This window comes from Mesoplodon densirostris, chromosome 10, assembly GCF_025265405.1.
Source record: "Mesoplodon densirostris isolate mMesDen1 chromosome 10, mMesDen1 primary haplotype, whole genome shotgun sequence".
Classification (NCBI taxonomy): Eukaryota; Metazoa; Chordata; class Mammalia; order Artiodactyla; family Ziphiidae; genus Mesoplodon; species Mesoplodon densirostris.
This window is the reverse complement of record NC_082670.1, coordinates 32,979,239-32,991,822: the sequence shown is the minus strand read 5'-3', so window position 1 is coordinate 32,991,822 and position 12,584 is coordinate 32,979,239. Positions and strand designations below refer to the sequence as shown.

Sequence of the window (12,584 nt, the reverse complement as noted above, 5' to 3'; positions counted from 1 at the left end):
TGATACTGCCCCAGTTGAGAATGTATCCTCTAAGGTAGAGCATAGTCACAAGATGGAAGGTGCCTGGGTGCCTGAATGACTTTGTGGAAGAATGCCAGTCATGCCAGGACAGCTGCATTTGACTGTTAGAGCTGCAAGAAATAACTTCAATCATGGTAAGCCCCTGAGAACTGGGAGATGATTATGGCAGCTACCATTGCTTTATCAGTGTTAGTACAAGATCTAAATTTGATAGTTAAAAGAAAATTATGAATTGGATAAACATGTTTATAATACAAGGAACTTCTAAATCCTAAAAGAGATAAATTTAGGATTAAAAACGCCTACTTTAGATGGTGGAGAACAAATTAACTGCATTCATTTATATGCTTTCCATCTAGACACATCACCACCAAGATGAGAGTGAAATAAGTTTTTTTAAGATATAATTTCAAACAATAAAGGGAACAGGTAAGGGCTACTGGAAAAGAGGTTGGGACAACTTTGTGGAAAAGAGACAGAGTATGAAAGATTAGAAACTGATGAGGCAGCCACAGGGAGCCTGACCCTGTAGTAGGCACAGATATTATGAGAGTCCATCAGCCTGGCAGAATGGCCAAGAGGCTCATGACTCAGAGCTGCCAAGGCAGCGGAGGGCAGGAATCAAATGTGAGGCTGAAAAGGTGGCAGGGTGGGGGAGGCGGGGATTATATAAAATCTGAAGTCAGAACAGTTGAGCCATTGGTATTCATGGGGCAGCCAGGTATCTACTCTCCCAAGCATTAAAAAAAAAAAAAGGAATTTCCTTCTCTGAAGAACCTGAATGGACCCAAAGAAAAGATGAGATCCAGGAAGCGGCAGAACTAACCTAGTATAACAGTACAGGAAAATTCCAAATGTCAATTGTGTAGCAGGCCTACACAGCAACCAGGTCAAACTTGAGGAGGATAGAGAACTCTGGGGGGAAGGGAGAACATATAAAATACCCAATTGGCTAGAGAGTTTGGGAGGAAAAAAAATGAGGATATGATAATAGCAATTGGTGGGGGGAAAAAAGGAAGGCAATGACATACTCTTGGAAAAATATAAAGCCACATATATAAAGGAAATACATATTATGGACTCCAAAGAGGACAACAGATCAGGCATCAGGGTCACACACTTAAACGCCTTCAGGGTCAGGTAAATAAGTAAATGAACACAGCAGGCTAGGAGTTTGAGCACATGCATACACTGTATGAGTAGTAGAGACTGCAGCAAACTGGAGTAGGAAAGCCCATTCTAAAGCGGGCAGCCTCCAGCAGTGTTGCCATATGGAACATCAGACCAGATCTTACAGCCTTTAAAACAATATCCCAAACTCTGAATCTGTTAGGAAAACTCTCCCTATTTTAAAATGTTGGCTGAAACTTTAAAAAAAAATCACTAGGCAAACCAAACAAGTATGTCAGAGGGTAGACTGTCAATTCACAACTTGTTTCTTTCTACATTCACAATCACGTAAGCCCTATCTGCTGATTTTTTAGTCTTTAGAGTCAAACTACAGACACAGCACAGTTTTTACTGGCAGTTACAAAATAAAAATGTGTTATCACCCTTAACAATGTAAAAGTAAAAACAGAGATGACAGAAATTGGAAAGTTGGAAGGCAGTTGGGGTAAGGGCACTAATACCTTCATCTTACTGATTAAGGGAGTCGAGAAACTGTTGTTAACAAGCAAGAAATATGATAGTAAAAATATTACTTATAAAGCTAACCAAGTAGAGGAACTATAAATAACGACACAACTATACTGTGAGGATGTGGGGAGGGGAGGTAGGAGGGTGGTATAAGTGAGCTAAATCGTCATCTATCATAACAGGAAGTAAGCAGATAATTTCTAAAATAGGAGTAAAACAAAAGCACATTATTTTTAAATATGGAGGTAAATGTCAGAAAAAAATAACTGAAAGAGTTAAAAGATGTTGCCTCAAGGGAGAGTGACAAGTTAGGGAGGGAAGAAGCCAAGAGACTGTTATTTTTATCATAGATTCTTCTGAATGTGTGCTCCCCGTCGAAAAAAAAAAAACAAAACCCAAAACCCTTTTGTAAGAAAATGAAACAGATCAATTCATGGGCTGATAACTAAGCCTGCAAAGTTGACTCTCGGTAATACTATAGATGGCACTCAAAAAGGTTTAAATGGAAATAATTTAATGAATGGATCAGTTACAGAGGTGTAGGAAGGGTTAAGGGAACCAACAAGATATGGTGCGGCACCCAGAGGTTGAAACCAGCAAGAAGCCTTGATCACCCCTAAGTTAGAAGGGAAAGGGGAGGGAACAACTGTTCCTGAGCCCAGTGATTCTCCAGCACTGGGAGAGGGGCTGCAGATGGAAAAGAAGCCATTGCCAGAAATCAGGGGGATTAATACTCCAACCTCTCTCTCCTCCTGTTCTTGTATCTCCTGCTGGTGTCTCCTACTGGCCAAACCCAGTGAAACCAGAAGGTAAAATAAAGGCACCCAGCTGATGTCATCCATAGGGGCCAGCCTCCCCAGACACAGCATGACAGAAATAGATCTGGGGGGCGGGGGCAGATGGAGAATAAATAGCACACATTCTCACACTCTCCATTACCTACCTGAGAGTTAAAAGATGGATTAGATAAACCACACATTTGTGCCAGAGTGGTAATTTCAACCTAGTCTAGTTCAGCAGCAGAATTAAGGGACTGCCAGGAGGAGGTGATAAATAATGTATAATTTCCCCCAATTTTAATTAGCAAATAGAGATGGATGACTTCCATATGTAGGCCCTTTAGTCACTGAGGAGAACCAAGATATATGAAGCAAGAATCCCATCCACGTGACAAAAGGAAAGTGAGCCAGACACACATAGAAAGGTAACCATACAATGTGGTAGGACGGGCATCCAATGAAAATAGCCACACTTGCCTCCAGGGCCCAAACCAAGAGGCAACACACCTTCCCAGGCTTTCCTTGAAGGGTGAGTGGAATTAGATGGGAGAGGGCAGCGTGCAAGACACGTTTGGGGGCAGTGAGTAGGTCTGCTGGTCACAGGACGAGTGAGACACAGGCTGGTCCTCAGGCTGGGGCAGCACAGTGGAGGGATCCCAAACGCCAAGCTCAGGAGCTGGAACTTCACCTTTAGAACAGGATGCTGCCCCAAATTTCAGATCAGGTGACATGCCTGAAGCAGTAAGGGAATTACATGGGTAGGAAATGAACCAATGTCAAAGCGAGGGAAGGTGGGGATACACACAAGGAAGGGACTTGCCCCTAGCAGGTGTTAATATCTGTGGAAGGATGAGAGGCCGGGACGGAAGGAGGGAGGATGTATATAGGTAAGCACCTAGCTTGTCTTTTAAGACTTGATTACATAGTCATCTCCTCTGTAAAATTTTTCTTGACCAAACCCTGCCTTTTCTTTTTCTTTTTCTTTTTTTTGCGGTATGCGGGCCTCTCACTGTGTGGCCTCTCCCGTTGCGGAGCACAGGCCCCAGACGCACAGGCTCAGCGGCCATGGCTCACGGGCCCAGCTGCTCCGCGGCATGTGTGATCTTCCCAGACCGGGGCACGAGCCTGTGTCCCCTGCATCGGCAGGCGGACTCTCAACCACTGTGCCACCAGGGAAGCTCTGCCTTTTCTTGGTAGTGGGAATATTAAGCCCCAACTATGCTAGCGTGAAACACTTCACTGAACTCTCATATGTCCTGCTATTACTGTATGAATCACTTGAATGCAAGGATGGTGACCTACTCATCTTTACATCCCCAGGCCCTAGCTCAGGGCCTGACCCATAATAAGTGCTCAAAAATAAGTGATCCACTGGATGGAACAGGTGATTGGGTGGATGGATGGATGGATGGATGGAAGGACGGACGGGTGGGGGATGGATGGGGTGACAGGGGCCTACAGTTGGATGGCAACAGTACAAATGAATGAAAGAACAGAATCAACAGGCTCTGGCACCTGGATGCTTCCCAGAGTGTGCAGTCCTGATGCCTGTCTCTTTTAGAAAGTGGGAGATTATAACATAATTGCTTTATCACTCTGCAAATATTCCCCAGCTTGTGAGGGCATGTTGGGTTATTAACAGATCATGCAACAAATTAGACACAGGAAACAAACCATGATGATAGAAAGGTGGGTGAGGCCCAGGGCAAGAACCAGGGACCAAAGCTCCCTCTCACATACTATTTAGTAGGATGGGGTCCTCCTCCTACATGGGGACATGTTGGCCTGCTTTACTTGAAAGGTCTGGTCACCCATTCTTTAAAGTCCATCTCAAGAGGATGACAAGGAGCAAGAATCCCTTTCCACAGGGCTGTTTCCCCATCACATACCAACATCCCATCCATTATCACGAGCTTGTTTTTAATTAATGGCCTTGGCAAAACCCAGTAACCAAAACAGTGCTCTTGCATTGGTTTCAGAATAACACCAGCTGTTGGAATTAAACAGCCAGGCTGGTAGCCTAATGATGAATAAGAACTTCCTTCAAAAAAGTACCATCAGGGCTTCCCTGGTGGTGCAGTGGTTGAGAGTCCGCCTGCTGATGCAGGGGACACGGGTTCGTGCCCCGGTCCGGGAGGATCCCGCATGCCACGGAGTGGCTGGGCCCGTGAGACATGGCCACTGAGCCTGTGCGTCCGGGGCCTGTGCTCCGCGGTGGGAGGGGCCACAACAGTGAGAGGCCCGCGTACCGCAAAAAAAAAAAAAAGTACCATCAGTAGGCAAGGGATTTTGGGGTCTCTGGAAAATAAAACTCACCACTTTCAATCAGATGGGACAGCTGCCCTACATACCATAATCCTATTGACCAGTTATGTAAGTACAACATCTCTTACATCAATGGACCAAAAATTGATTTTGAGATTCTAGCTAGACTCTTTTAGACATTTAAGAATTGCTTGATACCACAAAATGACTGCAAGTAAGGGAAGGGGGTGAAATCTGATAAGGACTTAGTACCATCAAGACAGAGATGAGTGGTGGCTAATTATCTACCTTTCCCTCATCCAGGTAGGAAGAGAGAATATGTTTGCTGTTTACTAGTCCCAGAGTGAGGATGCCCAATGGCTCCCTGCATCTGCACCACCCTGTGCACATCTCAAAGTGATTTCACCAACAAATCTTCCAAGAATGCAGAGGACTAGCTGGGGCATGTTCCTTTATTCCTATTTTACAGATGGGAAAATTAAAGCACATATATCTGTGTAAGCAACTTGCTCCAGGGTCTGAGAGAGGAGTCACTGGCCCAGCCTGGTCTGGAACACTGGTCTTCTGATGACTTGAATGCAAGGACAATGACTTACTCATTTTTGGATCCCCTAATCCTAGCAGAGAGCCTGGTCCTGGTCCATAATATGTGTTTAATAAATGTTTACTGAATAGAAGACTCCCAGGGCCAAACTATTACATTAACTTCTCTCTGGACTTGATTTCTTTATCTGTAAAATGGGAATAATAATATTCTTCTCATACACTTAATGTGAGGATCAAATGTATTCATACAAGTAAAGCTTTTATAACACTGTCTGGCACATGGTTGATACTCCCTAATATTAGCTATTACTATTATCGTTGATATTGTAACTGCTATGAAGAAAAGAGAATAAGGCAATATGAGAGAGAATAGCACAATGGGGGCGGGGGTGTGCTACCTTAACTAGGGTTGTGCAGAAGGGCTTTCTGAGAATGCCACATTGGAGCAAGGCCTAAATGAAGACAAGGAGTCAAGTGTACCAGATCTGGGGGAGGGCAGGTCAGGCGGAGGGAGCGGCAGGGGCAAAGGCTTGGAGATGGGAGTGAACTTGGTGTTTCTGAGGAGCAGAAGGAAGTAGCAGTTTTGTAATGATCACAATCCAGCTTCTTACGGTTTTTACATCCCAATTCCTATCCCTAATTTTTAGGAGTCAACATAGAATTATACATCTGAATAGCCACCCCATAGTAGACAGCATCTTAAAGGCCACTCTGAAGGTTTGGTCAAAGTATCTCAAATAGGTCTGAAGAACTCACTTTGCTGAAAGTTCAAGAAAATCCCTTCAGCACCGTTCACACATTTCTGAAACAGAACTTATTTCTAGCGCATGGACTAATGGCTGGGGAAAATGAAGCTCCAAGTCCCCTCAATCCTGGAAGTCCCCAGCTTATGCTCTGAATGCAATTTACCAGCATCCGCCCCCCCTCGGCCTCCTCCCCAATCATGTCTCACCAGGGGTAAATCTGGAAAATGCAGAGGCAGGAGGCAAGTTGGTAAGGTAAGCACTGGGGAGAAACACAAATTGGAAGTAAATCCATCGAAGCAACATTGTCCTGTGTCATTTGAGGCTGTTCTGTGCTTTTATCACAGAAAGCCTGAGTTGAACCAAATTAATGTGGGCCCTTTAAAGCCCTGGTCCCACTTGTCTTATCCTGACTTCCTCTTAGGCTCAATCAGATCAGATTTGGACAGGAAGAGCCCCTCCTCTTTTTTTTTTTTTTTTTTTTTTTTGCGGTACGCGGGCCTCTCACTGTTGTGGCCTCTCCCGTTGCGGAGCACAGGCTCCGGACGCGCAGGCTCAGCGGCCATGGCTCACGGGCCCAGCCACTCCGCGGCACGTGGGATCTTCGCGGGCCGGGGCACAAACCCGTGTCCCCTGCATCGGCAGGCGGACTCTCAAGCACTGCACCACCAGGGAAGCCCCCCCGTCCTCTTAATCACTGCTCCCAGTGAGCAACACCTCTGCCCTGAGGCCAGCTGTTAGTGGCAGGAGGGGCTTACTGAGATTAGCAGCCATGCTTGTCCACATCACGTCCATACCCCTCATGACATTCACCCTCTGCCTCTGGATCATCCTAATGTGAGGTGGGTCCTGAAACACTCCTGCCAGCCTCATCCCAGGTCAATAACGTTGGGTCTCAGGTGGGGCTGCGTCTTCCCCAGGACCAACCTCCCACGCCCACTGCAGCTAAGCAGCCCCCGGAGAACTATCCATGGTGACCTTGTCCTCCTTCTGCAGGACCTGAGGACCACACTGGAACTCAGTCACATTCACATGTGTAGCCAGCCCATCCCTCAGGTGTGGTCAAATGAAGAAATAAAGGACATCCCAGAAGCCCAAGGTTCAGGTAATTCTGGAAGCACACCACAGAGGCAAAAGGCTGATAAACTTTACTGTTTAAAACTTATCAGTCAGAGGGGCTTCCCTGGTGGCACAGTGGTTAAGAATCTGCCTGCCCATGCAGGAGACACAGGATCGAGTCCTGGTCCAGGAAGATCCCACATGCCACAGAGCAACAAGCCCGCAACTACTGAAGTCCGTGCGCCTAAAGCCCGTGCTCCACAACAAGAGAAACCACCACAATGAGAAGCCTGCGCACCGCAACAAAGAGTAGCTCCCACTCTCCGCAACTAGAGAAAAGCCTGCACGCAGCAATGAAGACCCAGTGCATCCAAAAATAAATAAAAATTAAACAAAAATTTAATAATAAAACTTATCAGACTGATAAGAACCTGCAGTACAAACAAACAAAAAAACCAACTAATACTAAACTTTCTTTGGGATATTTGTATGGAAATATGTTAATATAAATATTTCAGACATTACATGAAATTTCTAAAATCTTATATGTACTGGTATAATGTTATAATTCATAATTCTAGTTATTACTTTAAAATGTGTAACTCAGAAATAAAAAAGAAAAAAACTTATCAGTTGGATATGTAAACAAACAAAAAAGGCAAACAAAATGAAACATCAACAAAACTTAAAAAACAATTTGTCATATCCATATTAATATCCTTAATATATAAAGAGAGCTTAAAATCAAGAAAATGATAAACACACAAAGAAAAAAATGGGTTACAAGCAGTCCATGAAAGAAGAAATACAAATGGCATAAATACATGAAAAATCCTCAACCTCGGGAGAAATCAATAAAATCAACCTATTAAACTGGAAAAGATTTTTATATCATAGTGCAGTGTTGGTAAAAATGTGGAAGAAGCAAGCATGCTCATACACTGATGGTAAGTTGACTAATGTCTATCCAAACTTTGATATGCAGGCATTTTGAGCCAGGGATCTATCCCACAGAATGTTCACATTATATACCCAAACATACATGCTCAAAGACACCCAGTATCAACAAGAGTGTGGAGAAACAAGCACATTCATCTATGGCTAGTGGGAATGCAAATTAGTGTCATATTTATGAAGAGAAATTTAGCAATATGCACCAGTAATACCTTAAAGTTTTACATATCCTTTGACCCAGACATTCTACTTACAGAAATTCACCCTTAGGAGATCATAATACGCCTAAAGATTTAGTTACAAAGATGCTCATATGCTGTTTTTAATGGACAGGTAGAGGGGGGCGGGCAAAGTATAAATATGTAAAATGCCAAGACAGGGTAAATAGCAGCTATAGAAATAGAGTGGAATTCTAGGAAGTGATTCCAAATTATGCCACGGTCTTCTGGTTAAAAAAACGGTAGATTGAAAACATGTGTTGATCTCCTTTTCCTTCTAAGGCTCCACTAAAATGACAGTAAAGGAATTTTTTAAATTATATAAACTTACAACATTGAAAAGAACAGAAAAGAGGCAATTAGCCCGTTACAGGACGACAGCAAATGGCCAAGAGGCATAACTGAGATAGCAAGACAAATGCTCAGAGAAAGATGCGGACAAGAAGGGTGTGATCTGCTCTGTAAACTCCAGAGGGTGAGAGAAGCAAGGATGCCAGTCGTGGGGAAGGGTGGGGAGTGAGGCTGAAAATGGGGACTAACTGGAAGTAAGAAAACAGAAGACTGACACTTACACACACTCTCTCTCATTCACTCCCTCTCTCCCAGGCACAGGCACCTTGCAGGTAGGAGACTGCAGGTCCCCTCCTCAGATTAACTGAATGACAAATGGGCCACCCCGACTAGTAACCAGTTCCCTAAGGGTCACTCAGAAAAGCTCCCCAGCTGCTAGCCACTAAGCCAGAAGGGGCAAAAGCACAGATGCCGAATGAAGGGCCACTGGGTGCTGTAGGTCCCTGAGCAGAGGAGAGGAAGGGATTCAGAGCCCAGCGTAGGGTCTGACCTCCAGGCCCCTCTGAGTCCCAGGTAAAGCCAGACTAGCAGCGCTGCCAGAGGCATGTGCTCTCCCAACCCACACATCTGCGTGGACAGTCCCTTCTGCCCTCAGCCTCCCCACTTCCCTTGAGCTCTGCCAGGGAGTTGGGAATGGAGAATTTGTTTCCAAAGAAGTCAAATGTGCGTCACTAGCCATCCTTTTCCTGCAAAAGTCAAGAGATGGTCTAAACCAGGTGTGACATCTTTGAAAGAAGAGGCCCAGTGAGGTACGGGGTGAGGTGTAGTGTAGGGGCTGAGCCCAAGGAAGCTTTGCTCACTCTGAATTTTCCTGGGATTTCTACACAGAGAGAACAACAGCTCAGAAAACAGGCAATCCGTGACTGGATTCTCTCAGACGGTCAAGGTGAAGCTCACAGCAGAGCCCCCTTACCTCCTTGGGCTGCAGGTGATACTGAAAAGGGAGCGAAACCTCATGTGGTGGGGGCGGGGGGCAGGAGCATCCCTCCTCAGCCTGGTAGGCAGGTGACAGTCCCAACCCCCCGCCGGGTGGGACAGTCCTGTCTAAAGGCAAGGAGACAGCTCTTGCTCCTTTTCTAGGCCTCCCTCTCCATCCCTGAGAACTTGACCTCTGTAAATGTGCTCAAAGGGCTCTCACTTTACTTAGGGCCTGAGGAAGCCCCTTCCACTGGTTTTTAAAGACAGTCAATATTTACCTTCCTGTCACAGTGTCTACTTTCTAACAATTCCAGAAGGCTGTGTTCTGGCCTCTAAGATCCAGGTCATGCTGGAAAAATACTTCCAGTTGGGTAAGAAGGGGACCTTCCATGGAGCACCTGGCTCAGTGATGCCACGGAGCACTTGGCACATCTTTGTGCCAACCTGAGAGCAAAGGACAGGAAACTGGTCTGCTTTTATGGATCTGGACCTCTGTCGTGTTTCCAACAAAGATATACACATAGAAAGAGAGCATCCCTGATGTTCCAGGGACTGTTGGAAGGCAAATGAACCAATCCTGGCCTCCAAGGAGATCCTAGTACGAGATGGGCTTAGAGGTTCACATAAAAGTCAGGTGTGCGAGGGCTTCCCTGGTGGCGCAGTGGTTGAGAATCTGCCTGCTAATGCAGGGGACACGGGTTCGAGCCCTGGTCTGGGAAGATCCCACATGCCGCAGAGCAACTGGGCCCGTGAGCCACAACTACTGAGCCTGAGCGTCTGGAGCCTGTGCTCCGCAACAAGGCCACGACAGTGAGAGTCCCGCGCACCGTGATGAAGAGTGGCCCCCGCTTGCCACAACTAGAGAAAGCCCTTGCACAGAAACGAAGACCCAGCACAGCCAAAAAAAAAAAAAAAAAAAAAAAAGTCAGGTGTGCGAGCGGCAAAATGAACCAAGCTCTCACAGCCCAGCACAGAAGCGCGCACTCATCGCTTAGGGGCTTGTTCCTTAATAGTAATCAATTGTTCGTTGGCTGGTGTTAACTCAGATGGGTCCTGACTCAAATCATTAGCAAAGGAAAATGTGTCAATTTTCACAAGCTTATTTCACGTCTTGCTTTTTATCATCCTTGGGGTCCTTATAAACTGGGGAGCAAGGTTCAGGCAATATTTTGGGGTGCTCATGACTGCAGTCAAGGTTTAAGGTCTTACTTACGTGAGTAAGTTATCATCCTCCTCCTGAGAAGTGCATGGGGCGCCCGAGGGGATGTTTTCCGAAGGTCCTGTAACGTGGTTCTGTCAGGCACCCAACTCCTTCCCTGATGCTGCTCACTTGGCCTGACACAAACCTGCAGCAGCCACGTCAGAGCCAGCAGCCTCCCTCCACCCTGTGGAGCTAGATAAAGGTTCTTCTCGCCCGAGAACAGACCTGAGTCCCTGGGCAAGGATGCAGGGTCCCCACCACTAAGTAAAAGTACACCCCCATTCCAACTGGCACAGGGGATGGAAAAAAATCACAAGATCCAAAGGGGGCCCTGCTACTGACTTTAGCCTCCATGGGAGGAAAATGTAGGAGCCTCCAAGGGCCACATGGGCCCCTCCAGTGCTTACTTAACGTGAGGAGGAAATTGCCCCACAGACACCCACCAACGGATGCAGAGACACGGAGGCCAAGGGCAGTGACGAATCCCAACGGCCACATCCGACCACCTCCTGGCCATAAGGAAATGGAATATTTCAAGGATACAGCGAAGATATTTTTTCTTTGGGGTTGGTAGTCCTAGATGGGCTTTCAGCTGGGACCACTAAAAAGACAAACAAAACAAAGCAACTATACAGGCACATGTAGCTCAAAGAGATGTGTGTGTGTGCGTGTCTGTGTGTGCATGCGCTCAAAGGGGTGTATACACACACAGACATATGAACGTGTGTGTGATACACAAGCCAAGAAGCCCCGAAGGCATAAATGTGGAAATCTAAAAATAAAACGAAGAAAACTTCGGAAAAGCAAGTGGAACCCAACGATTTGAAGGTGGTTGAGTCATGGGGGGTTACAGCAAGCCTCAGACAGACAGCCCAGGAGACCTGCCGGCAGCAACCACTAACACACTCATTCCTTCCAGAACAGTGATCTCAGCAACTTCCACCATTACTACCCCCTTTCAACTTTTAAAGCAACTCAAGTCCCAACTCTAATATTCTCAACAATTGTATTGTCTAATGATATTATACAGGCCCATCTCATGCATCAAATCTCATTTCAAAAAAGAATTGCTTGGATGGGCCAATTCATGGCGATGTCTTGACTTGGTTAGAAAAAACGTCTCTTTGGGAATGAATCCTGTGCAGCAAATCCTCTGTCTAGGCCCAAGCATTTAGAGTGGTCACTCTCTGTGCTAAAAATCGCTGGCTCTGTGCTGGCAGCAGGACAGACCTGAGACAGGCCAGTGAAGAAGGTCATGGCTCTGATAATGGCCTCAACTCCCTCACAGGAAAAGAGATTCAACCCTGAGACCCCACCCAGATAAGGGCCACCACATACCACAGGCCCAGCAGCACCGGAACCAAAAAGGTAAAATGGGAGGGTGGGAGTGCTCCCTCTGATATCTCAAAGCTGTGAGTGGTCCATCCGGCTGTGGTAGCTGCACGGCATCAAGACACCCCATGTGTGCCTGAGTGACACATCGTGGGGGACAGGAATGGGCACTGGGGTTCCAGCCTGATAGAAGTCTGTGAGATGCTTCCACCTTTGGAGTCCTAACATCCATAATGATGTGAATCTGACATGTTAGTGTTGGGACTGACCTTGCTGGATTGTTATTAGGCTACATGGCTCACAGGCCATGGAAATGACTACAACTGCTGTGCCTTCTGCATAGCCAAACCAACCATTTATGGGATCAGTTGGGAGGATTAAAAGCAGAGAGGACAGGATTGGGCAGGGTGGGGAGGGGGGGCACCGGGATTCAGAACTCTTGGCTTACCTGGAAGTGGGAGCCTAGAGCCCAGAAGCCCTGCTCCCAAGTGCTGGGGCCAGCACCAAGTAGATACTCCTTGATTCTACCAGGAGCTCGAGGTAGGGCAGCCCCCTGCTC

General features: G+C 46.3%; 1 protein-coding gene across 12 annotated transcripts in view; it reads right to left on the bottom strand.

Moving 5' to 3' along the window:
* Window positions 1-12,584, bottom strand: part of TRERF1 (transcriptional regulating factor 1) — a 207,661-nt gene that overhangs the window by 82,936 nt on the left and 112,141 nt on the right. Inside the window, exon 1 of one of the 12 annotated variants that reach the window (XM_060110166.1) lies at window positions 10,706-10,790. The exons of the other annotated variants lie outside the window; for them this stretch is intronic. The gene's annotated coding sequence lies outside the window, so the exon portion shown is untranslated. Of the gene's footprint in view, window positions 1-10,705; window positions 10,791-12,584 lie in introns of those variants that run through there. 12 annotated transcript variants of the gene reach the window in all.